Genomic DNA, 12,403 nt, shown 5'->3' on the forward strand with positions numbered 1-12,403 from the left:
CAGGGCCCCTCTGCGTGTTTTTATGAGCTGACTGGTTTTGATGTCCCCAACTCCTGCTTGCTGCTTCCTGTGTTAGGGTTTTATCTTTCTGTATGCGGAGGAGCCCACAGTGATGGGACCCAGCTGGGATCATCATGAGACAGGGGCAAATCTGGCGCTGATGAAAACAGTCTTCTTGCCTCTGCCAGGCTGGCTCTGCCCTTTCCTCTGGGGCAGTAGTTTCATTGCCACAATCTTCCTGGGAATCAACCTGGGACGTTCAATGTGGGATTCATGACTGACCAGGGACGCTGGGAGCTTACCTTCTATCTCTGGAGCGCTCCTTATTTCTAGGGCTGTTTGTGGACAGTTAGGGAATTAATTTTGCTTAAGATAAAATGAGTTTTTTTTTTTAATAAACTTTTTTGACTGCCCTGGGTCTCAGTTGCAGCATGTGGGATTTAGTTCTGACCAAGGATCGAACCCAGGCCCCTGCATTGGGAATGTGGAGTCTTAGCCACTGGACCACCAGGGAAGTCCCAAGTCTCCTTAACTTTAAAGATCTTTTTACAATATTTATTTATTTATAAATAAATTGGGTTTATTGGGTTGGGTCTCAGCTGCAGCACACCTTTCATTGAATCTTTTGTTACAGCGCACAGACTATTTTACACATAGACTTGGTTTCTCCATAGCATGTGGGATCTTAGTTCTTCCACCAAGGATGGAACCCACGTCCCCCACATTGTGTGGCAGATTCTTAACCACTGGACCCAGTGAAGTCCCTCTCTTAACTTTTAATGCCCAAGTTACAATAATTCGAGGTTCTCTGGTGCCTTTCCTGGTGGCGCAGACAGTAAAGAATCTGCCTGCGATGCAGGAGACCTAGGTACAATCCCTGGGTTGGGAAGATACCCTGGAGAAGCAAATGGCAACCCACTTCAGCATTCTTGCCTGGAGAAAAATCCCATGGACAGAGGAGCCTGGTAGGCTACAATCCATGGGGTTGCAAAGAGTCAGACACCACTGAGCGACTAACACTTAAATACACCTTAAAAGGGACATAGCAATCTTTATGTCTCCCAGTCGTTCTGGGGAGTCTCTGAAAGGGATCGTGGAGGCAGCGCCCAGCCAGTCTCTGGTGCAGTCACCAAGCCGGCTGCTGCCCCACCCTCCCCTCTGCTGTGCAGCTCCTGGTGCAGGGTCTTGGGGTGCAGGGTGCGGTGATGTATCAGTGGCGGCTGCTATGGGGACACCAACACTGACCACTCCCTCACCCCGCCACTGATCTGGGAGGGAACGAGACACTGCTAGGACACCTGAAGAGGCTGGTGTAAAGACTGCACCCCAACACTGTGCTGGACTATCTCCTCCCCTCTCTCCTAGTCTGTACTGTTCTCCTTAACTATCTCCAGAAGACCTGCTTCTGATCCTTGTCCAAAATCTTTCAGAGATTTTCATGAAAAGAGTTCTTTCCCTGGATGGTTCAAACCCCATCCAGGAGGCCTTCCTCTGTAACTCAAATGCTCTCCTGCATATGGATGAACGCAAGCAGATACGGAAACATGAGTTCCCTATACTGACAGCATCACCTATACTAACAGCATCTGTTTTTGCCCCACCCCAAATGTCCAGTTCCAGGGGCACCTCTGTGCATCTCATGAGTGCACAGCAGAATACACAATTAGCTGGCTCTGATTTATAATAGGCAGGAATTAGTGATTGGAAACCAATTACATCAGTTTATTTATTGATTAAAGGTAAACTGAATCACCCATAACTTTTTTCCCATATTTATGTAGTTGGCCGAGTCGGGTCTTCATTGCGTCACGCAGGATCTTTCGTTGTGGCGTGTGGACTCTCTAGTTCTGCTGGGCAGGCTTTGGTAGCTGCAGCACGCAGGCTCAGTTGCCCCGGGGCATGTGGGATCTTAATTCCCAGACCAGGGATGGACGGAACCCGAGTCCCCTGCATTGCAAGGTGGATTCTGAAAACTGGACCACCAGGGAAGTCCCACATCAGTTAAAAAGGCAAATAATTGACAAAAGTGCACAAAATTACTGGAAAATACATTTAAATGTAGATTATTCTGGAGTGCACAAACATTAATAATAAAAAAAAATACTAGTGATTTGAAAGATTCATTTTGATCAACAGTCTTTCAGAGGTTTACTTAGAACCAAGGAGGAAATTTTAAATTCATTCATGGGGAAAAAAAAATTCATTCATGGAAAACAGTGTTAAGCAAGCAGAGTAAGCACAATGATTCAAAAGCATTAGGAAAAATATCCCCCAATTTGGAAACAATTTTCTTAAAAAATACAGAAAATTCATAGAACTTGTAAATGTTATCATCCTCATCCAAACTCTTACATTAAAAAAAAAAATCATGGAAAGTAAAAAAATGCTTAAAGGCTCATAAAAGTTTGCCAGAATTTTGTTTGCGTTGACAGTGTTTTAATTTATTTACTGGTTGCACTGGGTCTGGATTGTCCCACATGGGCGTCCTCTAGTTGTGGCAAGCGGGGGCCGTTAGTTGCAGTTTGAGGGCTTCTCATTGTGGAGCACAGGTTCTAGGGTGCTCGGGCCTCAGTAGTTGCTTCCCACAGGCTCTACAGTTGTGGCTCAAGGGTTTATGTGCTTTGCCACACTGGGACTCTTCCCAGACCAGGGATCGCACCCATGTCCCCTGCATTGGCAGGCAGAGTCTTACCACCGTGCCACCAGGGAAGTCCCTGTATTTGTTTTTATTTATTTATTTTACTATTTTTTTACTTCTCTAGCTTTTACAATTGGTTATTTGGTGTCATAAAGCTATCACGTATTTGGTTTGGAGGTGGAGCCACTTTTGTTAGGTGGAAACCACCATGAGGGTTCCCAGGGCTCCGGGCCGCTTCCTGTCTACGGCAAAACATGTGACACGTTACTCAGCCATTCTAGAAGCATTGCTGAACTTAGACTGAGCCATGGTCTAGGTTTCACTGAAGCCATGTTGGAGGGGGTGTGATCACCATGGGTGTCATGGGGGCCGGGACCCCTCAGGGTGCTCTTGCCCATCCTCCCTGCCTGTGGATTTCCTGAGGGTCTCTGGCCTGGGGAGGAGACCTCAGGGAGCAGCTCTGCCCCTGCAGTCATTGTTCCCGTCCTGGGACCACGTGTTAGCCTAGGATCTGGGGAGGCAGCATGTCTCATGCTCAGTGGAAATGGCCACCCCAAGGAGCTCTCAAAGGGGCTCGTCCTCCCAGTCCTGGCTCAGACCCCAGACCCAGGTGAGGGAGGCTCCACTCCTGCTGGAGACGATTCTTCTCCATTGCCCCTTCTCTTAGCAGCCCTCCTCAGTGCCCACCCCCAGTGCAGGTCACCCTGCCCCTTGTCCTTTTCACCCCCCTGTTCCTACACCCTCTGGGGTACCTGCAGGAACAAGCATGAGGCCAGAAAGGCACCTGGAGGCAGAATTTCAGCATGGGCTGCCTCTCGTGCTCTCCTCCCCAGAGCAGGGCCTCTCCCATCTCCCATCTCCCATCTCATACTGTCCAGGCGCTGAGGCAGATCTTGGCCTCAGTCCTCAGTGTTCCAGCTCCAGGAAGGCGGGTCTAAGGGGGTGCAGGATGGCCACCCATTTATGTGGTGGAACACTGCTGAAAATGAAGCACAGAGCTTGAAGCTCTCAGAGACTCCTGGTGACCCCTGACGGTGGCCTTGCAAAGTCCTAAAGTCCATTCTTCTGCCAGAAATCAGGATTGTACCTGAGTCGTTATGCAAATTTAACATCCTAGAGAAGCTACATAATACAGTTTCCACCCATGAAGATCAACTTGGGAGAGGACATGAGGTGTGAGGACTCAGGAACCTTGGGTATCCCAATCATCATGAGCTAGTTCAGTCTCTCTGGGATTCAGTTTGCTTAATGGAAAGATGCTTGCTCCTTGGAAGAAAAGTTATGACCAACCTAAACAGAATATTAAAAAGCAAAGACATTACTTTACCAACAAAGGTCCGTCTAGTCAAAGCTATGGTTTTTCCAGTAGTCATGTATGGATGTGAAAGTTGGACTATAAAGAAAGCTGAGCACCAAAGAATTGATGCTTTTGAACTGTGGTATTGGAGAAGACTCTTGAGAGTCCCTTGGACTGCAAGGAGATCCAACCAGTCCATCCTAAAGGAGATCAATCCTGAATATTCACTGGAAGGACTGATGCTAAAGCTGAAACTCCAATACTCTGGCCACCTGATGCGAAGAACTGAGTCATTGGAAAAGACCCTGATGCTGGGCAAGATTGAAGGTGGGAAGAGAAAGGGATGACAGAGGATGAGATGGTTGGATGGCATCACTGACTCGATGGATGTTGAGTTTGAGTAAGCTCCAGGAGTTGGTGAAGGACAGGGAAGCCTGGCATGCTGCAGTCCATGGGGTCACAAAGAGTCAGACACGACTGAGCGACTGAACTGAACTGAACTGAACAGAACATGTACAGGGATTGGACCTAGTGCCTTCTCATTCTCTTCTCTCAGTGGCATTTTACCGTGTTTGGAGTCTGTTGGTGTCGGGGGGAACAGTCTTGATGACGGGATACTCTGTGTAGGCAAAGCAAGGGCTTTGCAGGCGATGGTCAGAGACCAGGGAGAACATGGAATCCCTGGCCTTCTGCCAGCACTCACCCTGGCAGGTGGTTTCTTACCAAGACATCAGTCCCCAGCATTGGAGATCGGAGGGGAGTCCGGTGACCCCTAGAAGCACGTCAGGAAAAGGCATCAAGTCCGGTTCTCAAACTAATGATGCGCTAAGAAATTCACAGACAAGAGCATCCTCATCATTTGAGATGCCTTCAGTGATTCTGAGAACTGGGCCATCGATGAAGATGCTGATCCCGAGCAAAGCCTGAGACTGAAATCAATCAAGCAGCCGTGTTTATAGAGTAACATGTAGAAAATAGATGCTTTTAATTGCTAATTGTTCTTGAGACCCCTACTAAGATTTTTTTTTTTAAATGTGGCCTAAATGTTCTCCTTGCAGGCATGGGTGAAGGAATTACAGTTTATTCAGAGGCTGACATACTGCTGATTGAAGTACAAAGCAGGGTAATCAAGGTTGGTTTTGTTTTTTGCATATGGCTTTTAACATTTACAAAGAAAATGATTTCAAGGGGTACATGCTAGAAAGAAATAAGCTGTAAACAGTTACCAATCAGTCAAATACTCCGATTACTAAGAATATCTCCCCCTCCCATCCTCATTTCTTACCACCCCTCCATAATCAGCATATAAATGCAACAGGAATTATTCTTTTGTTCACAACTCTCTGTGGGGAGGGGATAAAGGGTCAGACTTAAGGGTGTCCTGAGCTCTGAGACTCCAGTTCCCTGGCTTGGATACCTTCACACACACAAACCTCCTCCCTGACCAGGGCAGGGAGGCAGCCTTATGGGATTACCTCCAATTCAGGTGAAAAGAACAGAAGCCTCTTTGTCTGCCATCCCTGCTCCCCAGAACTAGACTCGGGGGGCTCCTCAATGATGCATTTTAATATAGGAGAAAGGTCAGAGAGCATGAGGAAACTGAGCTGACATAGACAGCAAGTCTGCAGAATGCCTATTCTTGGAAGAATTCCTCTCTTGCTGGAGTATTGAGAAAATAGCCTTTTCCTGGAGTCCTGCAGCCCCAGGAGTATCTTGCAGGACACCTTACAATGTCAGTGGGTTGACAGGCCTGGGAACCTCAAGGTCACTGGTAATATAATGTGTTCAGATCGCCCTTGCATTATGGGGGATGGATAACGCTGTTCACCCACCTATGCCAGGGCAGAATGAAGCCATGGTGACCCTTGAGAAACATCCCTGGGCTATTTCTCAGGATAGGTGGTCTTAAAACCTCTCAGAGCAATGGGGTTTTCCAACATACAGAAAGAACCCCTCCGGTCATCAACCAGCCTTCAGACTGAGGTCTACGCCTTTTTAAGGCATAAGTGCCTTGTTGTTGTCCAGTTGCTAAGTTGTGTCCGACTCTTTGTGACCTCATGGACTGCAGTGCACCAGGGTCCTCTGTCCTCCGTTGTCTCCTGGAGTTTGCTCAAATTCATGACCATTGAGTCAGTGATGCTATCCAACCATCTCATCCTCTGCTACCCGCTTCTCCTCTTACCCTCAATCTTTCTCAGCATCAGGGTCTTTTCCAGTGAGTCAGCTCTTTGCATCAGGTGGCCAAAGTGTTGGAGCTTCAGCATCGGTCCTTCCAATGAATATGCAGGTTTGGTTTCCTTTAGGATTGACTGGTTTGATCTCCTTGCAGTCCAAGGGACTCTCAAAACTGGGTTACTTTTTAAGCTCAGTTTTTTAGCCAAGCCTAACTTCAGGACAAGATGTGTACACAGGTAGCAATGTGACCTGCGTCTGCTCCCTCCTTTCCTAAGTCCAATATCAGCCCACAAAACTATTCAGGTCTTCCATTGCTTCAAAGGAAACCACAGTTCAGAGGAATGTACACAAAGCAAGAATGTCAGAGACAGGCAAAATGGGGCTTTCTCTACAAAAAGCAGTCCTTCTTCCTCGGCTTCACTGCTGCTTTATTTTTTAATTATTTGTTTCCAAGTGTAATGGATCTTTGCCATTTTCCCTGGGAGGTAGTATTCTTCTGGTTTACTGTCTTGGTTGGGATGAGATGGGGGCACAGTTTGAACCTTCCTATCACGGTTGCCCTTGCTCCACAGATGGGGTCCTGCCAGCTGGGAGGTATATGCATCCTGAGTAAGTAAGGACCGGCAATGACCGCAGGGTGGGCCTGTGGCCTCAGTGATCCCCTGTTGAATGAATCTGGACCAGGCCCACGTGCTTTGTATATCCTGTGACCACGGTGCTTCTGGGGTCCCTGGAATCAGTGACGGCTCAGATCCCATATCCAACAGACCTCAAAAATTCGAGGTTTTCTCCTCCCCAGTATTCAGTGACCACAGCACATGACTCTACTTCTCTCTGGGGAAAAATTAGGGGAATTAGTACTGCCCTCAGAGACTTGTCTCAGATAATAAAGAATCTGCTTGCAATGCAGGAGCCCCAGGTTTGATCCGTGGGTCTGGAAGATCCCCTGGAGAAGGGAATGGTCACCTACTCCAGTATTCTTGCCTGGAGAATTCCAGGGGCAGAGGAGCCTGGTGGGCTGCAGTCCATGGGGTTGCAAAGAGTCAGACATGACTGAGCGATGAATGTTTTCACTTTTCTCAGAGACTTAAAGGATGTGGGGTGGTGTTCCCAGTTCATCTCTATTTAATGCAGCCTATTGAAAAGGGCTTCTCTGATGGCTCAGCTGTAAAGAATCCACCTGCAATGTGAGAGGCCTGGGTTCGATCCCTGGGTTGGGAAGATCCCCTGGAGAAGGGAAAGGCTACCCACTCCAGTGTTCTGGCCTGGAGAATTCCAGGGACTGTAGAGTCCATGGGGTCGCAAAGAGTTGGACATGACTGAGCTACTTTCACTTTTTTCATTGAAAAGAGCAGACACCACTGTGTATTCAGACTAGAAGCCATTCTTCTCCTGGCTCCTCTTCAGTCACACAAGTCTCCTCTGTTTCTGAAGAACATAGCTCTGTGCAACCTTTACAGGGTGTGGCTCCCTCTGCCTGCAATGGCTCCCCTCAGCTCCAGGTCTTTTCATGGTAGTTCTTAGTGATGCATCCCCTGACTATGCTATCTAAAACTATAACCTAGGACTTCCCCACTGGTCCAGTGGGTAAGAACCAGCCTTGGAATGCAGGGGATGTGGGTTTGATCCCTAATCAAGGAACTAAGATCCCATATGCCTGGAGCTACTGAGCCCATGCACTTTGGAACCCTCCATGCATCACAAGGAAAGAGCATGACACAATTAAGGCCCGAGGGAGCCAAATAAATAACTATTCATTAAAAACACAAACCTGTAATCCACCCAACCCATCCTATCCTCTTTCTAGGCTTTTCTCCATAGCACTTAGAACCACCTAAAATTTTATTGTATTTATTAACCGATTGTGTTGCCTGTCTCCTTTATTAGAATTGATGGTCCAAATGAGGGCAGGGATTAGTTACTGTGTTGGTGATGGCGGGGTCTCCAGTGCCTAGACAAGAGCCCAGCACAGGGAAGGTACCCTTTGGTGGTGGTGGTAGGTTAGTTGCCAAGTCATGTCCGACTCTTTGCAACCCCATGGACTGTAGCCTGACAGATTCCTCTGTCCATGGGGTTCTCCAGGCAAGAATACTGGAGTGGGTTGCCATTTCCTTCTCCAGGGGATCTTCCTGACCCAGAGATTGAACCCAGGTCTCCTGCACTGCAGTTTCTTTACCAACTAAGTTACCAGGGAAGCCCAGGTACCCTTTAAATATTAAATAAATGATTGAATGATGAATGATGTGGGCTTAATTACTCTCCACCCCCAGGAGACCCAGCCTTTTCTGAATGCTCACTGTCTCACTTCCTGTTACAGCCCCACCCCCACCAGTCCCAATGTGCCTTCTGGTAGGTCCTGGAGGCCAAGCAATGTAATTTGAGACATGACTGTCTCATGCAAGCTCTATTTTTGTTTTGTTTAGTCTTGAACTGGGAGGGACATCCAAAGAATCTAATTTTTCATAATGATCAGAGTAAAAGCTGAATGATTCTTTTAATACCCTTTGAAATCATTTTGTTAGAAATTTGCTTCATGTTTTCACACCCATTTCTGGGGTGAAATGGGTTTGTAGATCTCCTTCCTTTGTGCTATACTCTACCTGTGACATGATTTAATGCTTATTGTTATGTTATTTTCCCAAACTTTAAATTGACTTTCTCTCCCTCTGCCCCACTTCCAGGATCTATGTTATGACACAGGAATTACTGGATGTTTGAAAGAACTTACTCAGGAAACTCTCCAGGTCCAGTCATTTTTGTAGGCAACTGTGAGTAATTTCTAGTCTCCTTCATGCACAGTAGTCTGTTCTGGTATTATAGAGTTTATTGCAGTAATTTTGATAATGTAATATTTTCCGCTAAAATTATCTATTTCACCTATATTTTTCATTTGAGCTCTACAGAGCATATGTTAACAATTTTAAAATTTGCTGTATCTGTTTTAATACATTTCATATCTAATTTTAGTTCAGATATTCTTTTCTTCTAGATTAACTACTAGAAGTTTGTTTTATACTGTTGTGTTTCATTGATATTTTACTCTACATTTCTTTAGTTTACTCTGCTGTGTTTCTCTCCTAATTCATTAATGTCTCCTTTTCATTTGTTATTTCTTTATCCTATTTTCCTTAAGGTTACCTTACTCTTTTCTTCTAACTTCTTTATATGCACTTTTAACTTCATTTATTTTCTCTTATAAATAAAAAAAGCATTTAAGTCTATGAATATAGTATTTAAAAACCTATATTTTTTTATATGTAGTGTTACTGCCTAAAAGTCCTATAATAAAGAACTTGTCTGATCTTTGTCCTGGGTTCCTGGGCTGGAGCTCCTAAACTGTTGGAAATTCCCAAGTGATGTCTGAATCTTTGTTATTCATGATGAGCACTGGATTCTACCTTAGTTTGTGCCAAAGAGGTGACTCAGGTAGGGGCTGGTCTTGTTGGAAAGACCAACCATGTGGTTAGCGGGTTTCTGTTCTAAGCCATGAGATACAAGCCAGCCCAGCCTCCTGCCCTCCAGGTAGGGAAGGTGGAAGAGAGATTGAGTTCAATCACATGAGCAATGCAATCAGTCATGCCAGGGAGTGAAACCCCAATAAAAACTCTGAAGACTGAAGCTTGCGTGAGATATGCCAGGATGACAGTGCAACCTGACTGCACAGGGAGAGGGCGCTGAAGCTCTGTGCTGGGATCTCCCCTATTGTCTCTTCACTGACTGGTCTTGGTTTGTGTCGTTTAGAATAAAGCTGTAACAATAAACATACCACATTCCTGAATTCAGTGAATGTGGCTAGTGAATTATTGAAGCTGAGTGTGACATCACAAGAGCACCCCTGGATTGTAGCCAGTTGGTCAGAAGTGCAGCTGGCCTAGGGATCCCCAAAATTTGCTACTGGAATCTGACAGGAGGGCCGCCTCATTGGGGATCAGGCCCTGAACCTGTGGAGAGGGTGGTAACTCTAGATGGTTTGTGTCAGAGCTGCACTGCAGAGTTGCAGTCGATGCATTATTTAATATTTTATTTTTAACACGAGTATATATTTTAATCTCTTTGCTCTAGGAGTTGTTTGATATTCCTTTCAGATTCTTGATGTAATTGGGAATAGCCATGGGGTGTTTTGTTTTTCATTTGTTGCTGTTTTGTGAACAAAGAGGAGCAGAGGTGTAACCAGCCCACCAGTCCAATGGCCGTTTCATCAGTCATAAGTCTCTGTAGCTATTCAAACAAGTCATAGTTTCAACTTCTTTATGACTCTTTCTTCTATTTTTCCACACTGTGTGTATGTGTGCTGATTGGATGGTGACGGGTAGGCATGTTCCTGGATATGAGGTTAATCTATAAAGTTGCTAATCCAATAAAAAAAAATCATTGAGGTTCTCTTCAGTGACCAAAGAAAAACATGCCTGGAGAGGAAATGAAAATGACTTTCTATTAAATTGCTATTATTCCTCTGCATGCATGACTCAGTGCTTCAGTGGGAGAACGCTCACACAAGTTAGTACTTGGTTGGAATGAGTGTCGGAGGCCTCCGGAAAGCAAAGTAGACTAGGGCAGCAATCACTATTTCTAGTTTTCAAATTTATTTTATTTAAAAAAAATTTTGGCCGTGCTCCATGGCATGTGGGATCTTAGTTCGCCCACGGGGGATCAAACCCACACAACCCCTGCATTGGATGAATGAAATCTTAACCACTGTTTTTATTTTTTTAGTAAAGGTCTTAAATGAAAATATGGTCAGAGTGGAAATATTAACAGATATGTGGCAAACACACCTGAAATCAGGGAAATCACCTGGAGAAAAAAGTGCTGCAGTGGTGGGCTTTGAATGAGGCAAAGGATCTTTTCTGATGAGTCATTATTTTCTAATGGGTCTTTCCCACCCTCCTGCTCTAGGAGATTCTATCTGAAATGCTATGAGAGCCCAAGAGCTTGAATCATAGTCTCTGACAATTAGAGCAACTTCAATTTCTTTAAGTTGAGAGATGCAAAGAAAAAGAGAAGGAGCAGAGATAAGCAGAATGGGCCCCCTGGAAGTAAAAAGAAAATGGAAATAAACATTTAATATCAAAGAAAAATGGCCACCAGATAAATATACAACTCATCTTCCTGGACTTCCTTCTTTTATAAAATAAGTACATTTCCCCAAACTCTTACACAGAGATTAAAAAAAAAAAAATACTAGAACCCAACTGACAGAGGCACAATGAAATTGGCACCAGGGATTCTTTTTTTAACCGACAACATAATATCTAGCAAATGTAATCTGTGATCCTTAACAATGATTTATATTTTTTATAATACGATAATAGCCAGCTGTTAATGGTGATTTATATTTTTGTAACGTGATCTCAACTGGCTGTAATATAATGAACATATTTTAAAACCCACAAAAAGTTTAGGAGCCAGAATACAGCACATAAATTGTATTCATAGCCAGCATCTAGCACAAAATATCTTGATTCATGAGACACCACAGGAGGAGTTGAAAGGCCTTTGGCTGGAACCTCCACCTGCCAGTAATTCGCCAAAATGATGAGCTCAAGCAAAAGACAGGAGGAACCTGCTGTATGTTCTTTAGACCTTTAGAAAGCATGGAGTTGTTTCCTTGGCCATGTACACGTAAATCTGCCAGAAAGGTGATACTGCAGAGGTCAGGGGAATTGGGACTGTTAAAAATGCATGCCTGGGACTTCCCTGGTGGTCCAGAGATTAGGACTCCGAGATTCCATGGTAGTAGGCTCAGGTTCGATCCCTGGTTGGGAAAATAAGATTCTGCATGCCATGTCGTTGCTGCTGCTAAGTCGCTTCAGTCGTGCCCTACTCTGTGTGACCCCATAGATGGCAGCCCACCAGGCTCCCCCGTCCCTGGGATTCCCCAGGCAAGAACACTGGAGTGGGTTGCCATTTCCTTCTCCAATGCATGAAAGTGAAAAGTGAAAGTGAAGTCGCTCAGGCGTGTCCGACCCTCAGCAACCCCATGGACTGCAGCCCACCAGGGTCCACTGTCCATGGGATTTTCCAGGCATGCACTCCCAGACCTGAGACAGCTTCCTGAAACACATGAAGGAAAATGATCAGAAAAAGAAGAAAGCTAAAAACAGGCACCTGGTTCACCTGAAGCCCATGCTACTCCACCCAGGAAGCCCACTTCATGAGAACCAGTGGGAAGGAGGCTGAGCTGCTAGAACCCATTTCCTAAGAATTTAGGAGAAAAATGATCCCAGGTTAAGAAGTGAAGCCACAAAGCATAGCCATGAGAGTTTATAAGTTGGAAAATATTTAAATTAACA

Source organism: Bos grunniens, chromosome 13, assembly GCF_055505025.1.
Source record: "Bos grunniens cultivar Pamir isolate PY7600 chromosome 13, Bosgru_T2T1.0, whole genome shotgun sequence".
Lineage (NCBI taxonomy): Eukaryota > Metazoa > Chordata > Mammalia > Artiodactyla > Bovidae > Bos > Bos grunniens.